Source organism: Pithys albifrons, chromosome 1 (genome assembly GCF_047495875.1).
Source record: "Pithys albifrons albifrons isolate INPA30051 chromosome 1, PitAlb_v1, whole genome shotgun sequence".
Classification (NCBI taxonomy): domain Eukaryota; kingdom Metazoa; phylum Chordata; class Aves; order Passeriformes; family Thamnophilidae; genus Pithys; species Pithys albifrons.
Window position 1 is genome coordinate 6,248,607 of NC_092458.1, and position 12,406 is coordinate 6,261,012.

Sequence of the window (12,406 nt, forward strand, 5' to 3'; positions counted from 1 at the left end):
TCCCTGGACTCCACAAACTGACTCCACAACATGAGAACATAGGTTTGTGTGCATAAGACCAGAGCACAGAATCATTTTGGGGACGAAGAGGAACTAAAAGCAATGTTCTGATGCCAAGTCTTGTTATTTCCAACTCTCAAAGTGTCACTGATCCCTAAGCATGTGGGAGTAAGTAATAGCAAAGGCACCCATCTCCTGACACTCTGCAGTTTACTGCTGGCCTCCCAGTGTCCCCCAGATGTTCAGAAATAAGCTGGGGTTGGATGTGGAGTTGAGTGAATGTTACCTTGTGCACTCAGATGCAATTCTTAATTTGGTCTAGGTGAGAATTTCTGCTTTACACAGGGTAAAATGTAAATGTCTGTGACACCTAGATGTCACAGACATACAGTTTTAAATACCTGATTTAAGAATTTCAAAAGAAGATGAAGTAGTAATATATGGTTTCTTTTTGAATTTTTTCCATAACAACTGACAGAGGAGTGAATACTATTATTATATCTGCTTTTATCATTTAGAAATGGAGCTATGCAATTTACTTTTTAAATAACTTTGAAATTAGAGCAAATGTTTTCATTTCCTGAAACAAATCCTTTATTTTTTTCTAGAAAAAAATCCTGAAATTCTTTATTAACTTCTGTCGAATTCAACAAATAATTATTGGATAAGGAAGAACCTGGAAAAGGTAATAGATTTTCTTTTTCCATTTCAATACAGTGTTCTGAAGCTATGTTATCATGTTCAACTCTTCACAACCAGTTTAAAAAAGCCATAAAATAAATGCAATAATTCATCTCAAAGCATTTTAATAATCTCCAGCTTTTCCCTGAAAAGTCTTATCACCTCTTTAGTCAAAGTAAAATGTATTTATTACCTGCAGCAGTATGTGAACATGATTACTCTGAAGTACAGGAGATATCTATTACTATGATCTTGAAATGACTGTGTTGCCTTGTACCAACTCTCTATATAACCCTTTTCTGTAGCACCTGGGTAAAACTGGAAAAGTCTGGCTGATTCCAGTGGGGTTAGTTAGAATATAGCCAGGAGTGGTCACTAGCCCAACCCAGCCATAAGGCAATGCCAGAAAACCTGTTGGCTGATGAAGAAGCAAAGAACAAGGATTTGGTTTAACTGTATGATAGTACAGAGAGGTGTAATGGTATGAACAGTCTATATTTCCCTTTCAGAGGGTTGCAAGAGTCTTGCTGTTAATATTATATTTTTGTATTGAAATACCATACAGTAACCCTTCAGGGGACTGAGACATGGTTGTTCCAGCTGTGAAATGAGGGTGGCCAGAAGAGGGACCAAGCAACTGGGAACCACAGGGACAATCTAGCACAGGGGCAGTTCAGTACTTGTGCTGCAAATAGCCCCATGCCCTGCAGGCTCCAGGTAGAGTGGCTGGATTGCGCTTGTGGTTCTAAAAAATGTGACTTCCTCTTGGGTATATATGAAATTAAGGAGTTTTGAGAACACTGGTCCTACACACTGATCTGCAGGTGAGAAATCTCTTGCTATTAGCTCTTGTGAAAAAGTTTAGAGATCATAGAATCATAGAATGGTTTGGGTTGGAGGGGGGACCTGAAAGTTTATCTAGTTCTAACCCCTCTATAGTGGGCAGGGGAACACCTTCCACTAGAGCAGGTTGCCTGGTCCAGCCTGGCCTTGAACACTTCCAGGAACGGGGCATCTGCCACTATTCCAGTGCCTCACCACACTCACAGTAAAGAATTTTTTCCTAATATCTAACCTAAACTTACCCCTTCATCCTTCTTTCTTCTTTCTACATTTCTACTCTTCATCTTACTTTCATCCTAAAGCCATCCCCTCTTTGTCCTGTCACTACCTAAGCTTATGAAAATTTCTCTTCACCTTTTCTCTAGGCCCCTTTAGGTACTGGAAGGCTGCTGTAAGGTCTTCTGGAACCTCCTTCAGGATGAACAACCCCAGTTCTCTCAGCCTGTCTTCATAGGAGAGGTGCTCCAGCCCTCTGATCATCTTTGTGGTCCTACTCTGGGCCTGTTCCAACAGGTCCACATCCTTGTGTTGGGGATCCCAAAGCTGAATGGAGTACTCCAAGTGGGGTCTCATGAGAATGGAGTAAACCGGGAAGAATTATATCCCTATACCTGCTGGCCAGGCTTCTTAGAAATTTCCTAGTTTGGTTTGTAACAAGATAAATGGACCACTTAATGAACTGTTAGTGGATCATTACATTCTGTGTAAATACTGAAAAATTCGGCAAATAAATACAATGGATACCAGTTTAAAAAAGAATCAACACTGATGAACTGAAACAGGACTGAAGCTGCAGTAAGATTCCTGTTTGAGGAAATGCTCCAAATGAGCTCTAATAGGGTGTGTCATACTATCTGTAGTACCTGGGAATGTGAGATTCCTATAAAAGACACAGCAGTGAGGGCTCATCTGTTTTCTTGAGCTAGTTCTAACCAAAGTGGAGAGTGCCCTGATGGGAGCTCTAGGCTGTGCCACGTGGGTCTTGCTCAAAACTGAGGGCCAGGTAGCTGCTGTCAGGTGATACAGAGCTCAAGTTAATGGGCTGATGACTTCTATCTTGGACAGGGCACAGAAGTGGTACTCCTGCCCCTGGAGATGAATTGTCTGGAGTGTAGTGCTTCAATGCCAAATGAACTTCCTGAGTAAAATCCCCTGGGCCCAAAATTATATTTTCCAATGAAAGTTTATTTCCTCTGAAAATTTCCAATCAGTTATTCCATTCTCCTGTAGTTTAAGCACATAAAAATGTTTCTATGGCTTGCCAGCCACCTCAGCCAAACTTTGGCATACTTTTCTTATTTGCAATTACTAACTTCAGTATTTCTAACAGATTCTTTGAAAGTTATTGTTTGTATGAATTGAAAGATCTGTGGAACTCCTTACAAGATTATAAAGTTAATCTGCACACTGGTACACAGGTTGTTCTTTCTAAAAACTCTGAGTACTGCTTATGTGTTTCACAGACATCCAAGCATTACTGAGCGTGGGACCAATGCTCTTCCTGCCCAACCCTACAGGCCAGTAATTTCCCTCAACTGTCCTTGGCTGTTTGTCTACTTTAAAATAAAGCAAACTCACCCTTTTCATAGTCAAATATTAATATTTGGTTTGAACAACATGTGATATAAAATCCAGGCAGTGTTAAAAGCAGATTGATGCTTTCTCCTTTAACTTATGGCTTTGTGTCTTGGCACAGGCTTGGCATGCACTGTCAGATTAACTGTGGTAGGATTTACAATTTCGTGGACTTCAGTGCTTCATCTTTCATCTTTGGCAAACCTGATGATCTCTTCCACCACGGAGCTTCTCCCCAGGGTAGCAGTCTCATGTGAGAATACCAAAAAAAGTGTACCAAACGTGTACATCAGGTGGAATAGCATGTCAAAGTGATTTTGAGGAGTATAGCACATACCAACTTTCACTTATGGCTACTTATCAGGAGCTGTGAGGTATTTGGTAAGAAAGCTTCAAATTTATATATAAATATAAAAATTAAATGAAAAATATTACAAGCTGTTTGAGATTTAAACCCTGGAGAATAAAAGCATGCAGCAATACTTTTAATATTCAGATATTAGAAATAGTAACAAAACTGTTATATTTTATTTCCTTCAAATAAATGTCAGCTTTTTAAGAGCTAAAGCATTACATTAAAACAGTAACAGTCTCAAAATTAGCTCAGATTCAACTTGACAAAAACTAGAAGTATCTTGAGTATGTGAATAAGAAATCTGTTTTTGTCAGCAGAGTGACAGCAGTGTTTATGACTTTAGAGGTGAAGCAACTAAAAATGTGTTGCATTATGTTGCACAAGAAAACGCAAACTCCAAGTCCTCTGACATAATTTTATTTTGCAGTCCCTGGTTAGGAGGCATAGTTATAATTTGAAAATGAGAAAAACTAAATGTTCTTCATGTGCTCCTTGCTTTCTCTAATATATTGAAAAAAGTGCTTAGCAAATTCAAAGCTGCATGAGTGATATTAGTATTTGGGGATTTGGAGGGGGGATATTCACACTATGTTGGATAGTGGCTAACATAGCAGGAGCGTAATCAAAGGGGTGCAGATGTTGCGTTAGGAACTGGTCCTGACAACCAGCATCAGAGGCAGTGTTCTTTTACCCTATTAAAAAATATCTCTGAGGTAGAGGCTGTGACACATCCTCCCCAAACAGCAGAACTACAACGTGTGGCTGGGTGTGCCAGAGGTGCTACGTTTCATCCAAAGGCTTGCAGGATGCCTCAAGCTACAGGTCACTCTGATTTGATTTGCTCAGATTGTCTTTTCAAATGCTGTGCTTCTCCCTTAATGCCTCCCTCCTGCATTTTGGTCTCTGCAAAGACTTTAATGGGGTTGCAGGGCAGTGTATGGATAGAGCCTCTAATGGCTTTGAATGTGCCACACAGAGCTTATGGGCAGTCTGGGGTGCTTTGATCTACTTCTGGCATCTGACATTTGTGTATTCAACTCAAAAACTGGTGAACGGACTATTGAACCTGCTCAGTTCTGTGTCAGCACGTCTCTATTCTGCTTCTCCCAACTTACAAATCAAATGTTTCATTCTTCAGCACCATGAGAGGCTCCCTCAGCAACTGACATATTTGACAGCCACACTGCACTTCAAAGAACTTCACAGGGTTGTTAGCAGTAGCAGGGATTTTCACAAAGTTGTATTTTTAGTGCAGAGTCTGAAAGAATGACTTGACATATAGTACAGTGATCATAACCTTACTCTAAGCACAATAGGCTGCTTAATTTATAACTCCTTTTGGAAATAAAAATTCAACATAGAATACTTAGCAATGTCAATTCTTCTGTATAAGAAACACAGAACTGCAGAAATGCTGGGTGAGCATTTATTAAAAGTAGCTCCAATTGTGTTTTTCATTCCATACTATGACTGATGACCTAGTTTTCCCTATATTGTTTATTTCATGGATTTTTGGCTGCTATCATTACTGTCAAGATACAGGGTTATAATGAAAATACGTTAGCAGACTGGTTTAAGCTAAATATTTTCTGTAATATTTGGAACAAAAGACAAAAATTCTGTTCTGGAACATTCATTATCTGAAATAAATTCCAGAGAACAATGACAATATGCTAAATCTCCCTGTCTGTTGAGTGCCCAGTGTGTCTTCTTTTTGACTCATCCAGGCACATGGCCAACGATGAATATTTCTAAAGGGAAAAATTATCTTTTAAAAATCCAACAGAATATACAAGGTCAGTGAATTGGCAAAAGTTGCAGAATCACAGAATCAACTGGGTTGGAAAAGACCTCTGAGATCATCGAATCCTACCTTTGACCTAACACCACCTTGTCTACTAGACCATGGCACCAAGTGCCACATAGAGTCTCTTCTATATACCTCCAGGGATGGTGACTCTGTGACCTCCCATAGTATCCCATTCCAATATCTAATCACTCTCACTGTAAAGAATTTATTCCTAATGTCTAACCTAAACCTCCCCTGACGCAGCTTAAGACTGTGCCCTCTTGTCCCACTGCTTGATTGCCTGGGTGAAGAGACCAACCCCCAGCTGGCTACAACCTCCTTTCAGGCAATTAGAGAGAGTGATAAAGTTACTCCTGAGCCTCCTCTTCTCCAGGATAAACAACTCCAGCTCCCTCAGCCTTTCCTCACAGGACTTGTGCTCCTAACCCTTCACCAGCTTCATTGCCCTTCTCTGGACCTACTCCAGCACCTCATCAACCTTCCTAAACTGAAGGGCACAGAACTGGAACAGTGCTTGAGGTGGAGCATCACCTGTGCCAAGTACAGGTGAAGAATCACTTCCCTGGTCCTGCTGGTCACACTATTCTTGTTACAGGACAGGATGCCATTGGCCTGGGCACACTGCTGGCTTGAGTTCAGCTTCCTGTCAATCATAACCCCCAGGTCTCTTTCTGCCTGGCCACTCTGCAGCCACTCTGTCCCCAGCCTGTAGAGCTGCAGGAGGTTGTTGTGGTCAAAGTGCAGGACCTGCCACTTGGCCTTGTTGAACCCCACACTGCTGGATTCAGCCCATCTACCTAACTCTCCAGGTCCCTCTGCAGAGCCCTCCTACTTTCCAGTAGATTGACACTCCCCCCAACTTGGTGTCATCAGCAAATTTGCTGATGGTGTACTCACTTCCTTTATCCAGATCATCAGTAAAGATGTTAAACAGGACTGGACCCAACACTGGCCCCTGGGGGACATCACTGGTGACCGGCTGCCAACTGGACACAGCCCTGTTCACCAGCACTCTCCGGGCCCAGCCATCAGCCAGCTGTTAACCCAGCAGAGACTGCTCCTGTACAAGCCGTGGACTGCAGCTTTTCCATGACTATGCTATGGGAGATGGTGTCAAAGGCTTTGCTTAAGTCCATGTAGACTACATCTAGAGCCTTTTCCTCATCCATCAGGAGGGTCACCTGGTCATAAAAGGAGATCAGATTGGTCAGTTGTTCCACCTTGCCTTGATTGTCTCCCTTCTTCTTTCTTTCCTTGTTTTGTCCTTTTAATTCACCTTTTTCTTCCCCATGGTATCGTCCATTCTTTCTAATTACTTAATTCAATGAGGAATGGAAAACTGAGGCAAATAGAAGGTGAGCTCGCTGTTATCCTAACACATTGGCTTGCATGGTGTTACGTACAGACATCTTCTCACTTTTTTATTTCTTGTTCTTTTTTTGAAACATTTTCTTATGTGGATGTGCCTGACCCACCATGTTGCCTTAAAGATGGGAACTGAGTCCATGCAATCAACCTGTTATCCTTTTTGGCCTTCACTAGGCTGATGTTCACAGCTCTATTGTAGCTTATGCAAGCTCATTGTAAATTTACTCAGCTAATACCACTGCAAATGCTTGTCTACATACTTGGCAAAAGTTTGTGGTGTCACCTGAGTGTGAGGAGTGAGTGTGTGTCTTGTGGATCAAGTTTTTCAGTCTAACATTTATATGGTGGCTCTTAATTTAAATCTGAACTATTCTGAATCATGGGAGATGCACTAAGTCTGTTCTGTGCATGCCCTTGTTGGAGACGCTATGCCACTGTTGGACCTCTGCTTTCTGCAGTGTGGTGCGTGAGGCCTTGGAGGAGTTCACCATCATAGATAAGAGTGTGTATTGGTGTCTGTAAAACAGATATTGAGTTGATTTTTGTTGATTTAAACGGACTAACCTGAAATAAGACTACTGAAAACTCAAAGGCTGCGGTAGACAATTTAAAGAGAGAAGCATTTTTCTGGATGGATCTTCCTGGCATTGCCGAATGAGTATCATAACATTTTCTTTTCCCTTATGCCATGTGTATTTGTCATCACTACTCCCTGCTCTAGAAGCAGACAGGTAAATTATAGTCTCTCTATCACATTGCCTTAAATTTAGTTTTTCTGCACTATTATGGATGTGAAAAATTAATTGCAGGAATACTAATTTGTTAATTTAAATTCCCATACCTAATGGATTTGATTTTTTTCTTTAAAAGGTATACTGAGTCTTTTATCTATTTTTCTGGTTTGTCCTAGACACATGGAAACACATTTCTAAAACTGTAAGTATATAAATACTGTTTTAGACTTTCTATGGATTTATCCACCACACTTTAAGTTGAACTGGGGGATTAATTTGTGTTGCATGTTCTTTCATTATGTGAATTTGTTTACAGGACATCAAAACATCAAAACATCAAAAGAAATGTTTTTATTAGAGGAAATATTGTGAGGTTTTTCTCCTTCCTTTTTTGCAAAAAATATGAAACAATGAAAAACCATAAATACTAAAGCAATTAATACAAAGAATATAGTCTCTCTAAAATCTAGGTAACATTTTCTTGCATCTAAATCTATATTTTATGAATCTTTGATGAGACATAAAATTGTAAGTGCTGAGGTGGGGAATGGGAGAGAAAGCCACAGGGAGCAGCAGCTGTCTGTTGTCTTTCTTCATTTTTATCCTAGTGTGGATAGAGGGAAATCTCTTTTAGAATTCTTTAATTCTTGATTTTATTTTTCCTGAACATACCTTAATTCATTGAACCCTTAGGTCAACTTAAAACAAAGATTTAAAATGAAACAGACCCTGTAAGTCAGCAGCGGTGCAGATAGCAGGTGTGTAGGCATCAGAAAGCATTTTCCTTTCCACAGCTGCCTGACTGTAACCCTACTACAGCCTCCACAGTCTCTTCTCATCTCCTTCCTACCAGATATGTCTCCCTGCTTAAGCCTAGTTTGTGATGGTTATCTCAGCTGTAGGTAATGGAGACCTTATTTTCTAATCCTGTCTCCTTTAAAAGATCTAGGTTTCCCAGGTTACAGATTACACACTGAAAACATGGTACTTACACAACCACTCAGTGGGAACCCAGATAACTACTGAATACAAGTTTTTCTTTCATTTATCCCATTCTTACAAGCCCTATACCTATTTTGTTATGTTATTTGCTTCTCCAGGTTAAAGTGGACATTTTCACCTTAGCTACAGTCTTCTTACTATGCATATTTTTATGGCCCATGCTTGTTTTTCACATTGATTTAGGAGGCTAAGGGATTCTGCTTCTGATCTGTACTGCACTAGCAGAGACTATAGTAAGAAACATGGCATCTCTGTGTCAGTCGACGTGAGCAGTTTTGTTAGAAGTGTAAAAACATTCATCTGCTGCTGCATGCTGGTCTCTGAAGGCACACTGTAAGTCTGTAATGTAGTTATTTTTCCATTTTGCCCAGTCACTGAGGCAAACAGTGGCTTCAGCTCGTAGATTCGATTTCTCGATTAGGTCAGAAGGGTTTATTTTCAATGTGCAGAACTGAATCCAGTCCACACCATAGAGGGTGGTAGGGAATGTGTTCAGATGGTGAAAACTGACTGATGTGGTCCATTTTTGCCTCCTAAGCATGCCCATTCCTGAGAGGGCTGTGCAGATACCTGGAGAAGATCAGTTAATGTCTGGAACATCTTATTGGCCTGGGCCATGTGCCATCCCATCTTGATCCAAGCTCTCCAAAGGCCTCTGAAAACAGCAGAACCCTGTTCTGTGCGACACTGTGTGCAAATAGGCAAAGCCCACATGACTTGGACCTATGTTATTGGAGAGTGGGGCCAGCTTAGGGGCACTCTCCCTTGCTGACAGAACAACTACAAGTTGAGATATCCACCCCTGCAGTGGTTTTGAATTCATCCTTTATTCATAACGTGGCATTGGCATTGTGCCTGAAGGATGCTGGTATAAATGTTACTGCTCTTGTTGCCAAAAGTCCTCTGAGTTGTTGAGCATGTAGCTGCGAGAAGAACTGTGTTTGAATTTTTTCAAAATGATATACAGGTGTACTTGGTGAGCTGAATTTGGATTCTTAGGTGATGAAGAAACCACAGTGAGGTTATAATGAAGTACACTGGTTTTAAAACTGAGATTGGATGTGGCACTGAGTGCCATGACCTAGTAAACAGACTGGAGTTGGACCAAGGGTCGGACTTGTTGATCTCGGAGGTCTTTTCCAACCCAATCGATTCTATGATTCTAAAATTCAAGGTGGGCTCGTTTAGCTACAGCATAGCTCCTCACTACTGAAGGACCCAGGATTATGGGCTTTGATCAGGAAAGTGTTTTGTGCAAGTATTGATCTCCAAGTATGGCATTTTAACTTGAAATCTGTAGTTGAGAAACAACTAAAATCTACTGAGCAAAATATAGCAAGTGGAAAACTCCATCTTTAAATCAAATGAAAAAGCCAAGTTAAACCAGCTGAGCTAGTAACATTTATGTTCTCCTGCTTTCCCCAGGTATTATAAGAAACTGCCTAAAATCAAAACCAGCAAATAATCACAAAGGTTATCATAATATAGGAAAGCATTCTTTTTCATGATGAGGGTCATAAGTTTGTATCTGGACTGAATAATATTGAATCAAGTAAAGATTATTAACTAAAAACTAAGTCTAGGTTTTAATTAAATCCACAGCAGTTGCTATTTTTCAATGTATGTGCGAAGAGACAGGGTATAATATATTTCCTTGACTGAAGAATTTTCAAGTTCCAGCTGGACAGCACTTTAATTAACTTCATTTTCTCTCTTTACTCAGCTATGGTCCCATTCCATTATGATTCTGCATCAATCTTAAAAGTCACATTTTGGAAAAGACAGAGTTGTCGTTGTGTGAGTGCTAAATGAAGACCTTCAAACTTGATATTCTTAAAGTTGTGGTGGCAAGGAGGATGTGGGGAAGCCAGAGTGAAGGTGATGAATGTGGGAAGTGTGTCCCATCAAGGGCTGGTGTGCAGCACATGGTTTTAGTGGAGCTACTTCTGTTTCTGCTGTTTGCCAGCTGTAGTGTGACACTGGGGATCTGCTCAGTAAAATGATAACACTTGCACAACAAACTGCTTGTCCCTGGCTGGTTGACAAACTGAGAGCAGCAGTATCATTACTGAACAAGAGCCCAGGGCCTCCTCCTCGTCATCCTCTCACATTGAGCTAATTGTTAACAGTCAAAAGACAGCATCTACTTTGCAGCTCAAAGTTGAAAGAACTTGTAGAAGTACCCAAGAGTCTAGGTCGAGTTTTTTCTCAAGTCTGACTTCAAAGGTGTGGATACATCTTCACGAGGGCTTTGCACAGCTCAGGCAAAAGGCTGGAGGAAGGGACTTGTCACTAGTGGCAGCCAACACCAGTTCTTCCTTCCCTGACAGTCACTGGAAATGTACTTTATAGCACATTTCAGTGGGTAAAACATGACAGGTGCTATGCATGTAGTAACAAAAATTTATCTTCTCAGTTTGCATTTCAAGACAATGATACCAGCCAAATGGAGCTGGCCTTTGTAAACTGATCATTTGGGAAGGCTCCATTGGAAAGGCAAGTATAATGTGTGGGTATCTACTCCATGTTTTATAGCTGTGACTTTATTGCTCCTCAGAAATGGCAGAATTAAGACAGACAGGGTGTCAGCAGACTAATAACACCTAAACCAGGAAGTTGTCTGAGAGTTTGGCACATCAGAGAAGTCCTGCCACAGCACGTCATGTGTAATGTTAGGGGACATGATATTTCAATTACTAAATCAAGGTTGAAACTTAACTATATTTCTTTTTATTTCTTTTTGTTAGTGCTGTTACCTCCAGTGCAAAAGAAGAGGAAGCTTTGAGTGGAGGTGTAGTTGTTAAGCTCTATCTTCCTTGCAGAGATAGAGTATGGCAGTGCTGTAGTCCAGTGATACCTGAGCTGGCATTTGATGCCAAAGGGGTTTTTGTTCTGATTTTGCCATTTTGTAGATTTTAGGAACACAGTAGTTGTAGATTTTTAGAGGGTTAATATTTCTAACAGTTTCAGTTTAATGCCTTTCTATCACTACCCCTGTCCCAGAACAGGGAGCTCAAATTCCTTTAGTTAATTAGTTAATTAGTTAATTAGTCTAATCTTGTTTAGACTCCTTTCCAAGGTAAAGAGCTGAAGGATGTCAGAAGGCCTACAGAATGAAACATAAACACAGGTCAGAGTGACTCAAAAGCCAGGACTGAATGAACTCCAAGAGACCTTTGTGTGCCTGAAGAAGAGCTGATGAAGACAGAGGGTCTTGACGACCCTAGACCCAATTCCAGGGGGTTGGACCAGGGGTGAAACCAAGGCTGGACTGAGAAATGTGTAAAGCAATGATTGGAGGGATCTTATAAAAGCAATGGAAACTAGAACTGAGGGGTACATGCATGTCATCCTGTATTCCTGTGGGCCGTAGGCCCTGTGATATTAAAAGACCTTTACTTTTTATCTTACCCTACACTAACGTGGCTCGAAGTCCTGTTTTTGGGGGGAAGGATCATTCACGGCATCACATTAAACTAATTATGTTGGGTACTGGAACCATTCTGAGTACAGCAGAGTGAAGTTCAGTATGTTTTGATTTCCCCTACCAAAAGGCTTAGCAACTTGGGCACCAATGAACTAATATTAACAAATAGCAATGTCAGGACAGAAATTTATGGGGGTATTGTGGTTTAACCCAAGCTGGCAACTAAGTATCATGCAGCTGCTCACCCACCCTGCCTCAAGTGGGATAAGAAGGAGAATCAGGAGGGAAAAAGTAAAACTTGTGGGTTAACATAAAAACAGTTTAAGAATTGAAATGCAGTAAAAGATAATAGGAATAGTAATAAAAAGAAGTGGGACAGAAATAAAACCCAAGAGAAACAAGTGTTACACAATTGCTCACCAACCACTGAATGATAGCCAGCCCATCCATGAGCTGCAATCAGTCCCTTTCTGGATAACTCCTCCAGTTAATGTACTGGGCATGGTATTCTATGGTATGGAATATCCCTTTGGCCAGTTTGGGACAGCTGTCATAGCTACATTCCCTTCCAGCTTTTATGCAGCTCTTCACTGGTAGGGCATGAGACACTG

General features: G+C 40.8%; 1 long non-coding RNA gene across 1 annotated transcript in view; it reads left to right on the plus strand.

The window, feature by feature from the left end:
• Positions 1-612: 612 nt before the first annotated feature.
• Positions 613-12,406, plus strand: part of LOC139670079 (uncharacterized) — a 59,665-nt gene continuing 47,871 nt past the window's right edge. The window contains exon 1 of the long non-coding RNA XR_011697393.1: positions 613-685. This is a non-coding gene — a long non-coding RNA (uncharacterized lncRNA). The remainder of the gene's footprint in view (positions 686-12,406) is intronic.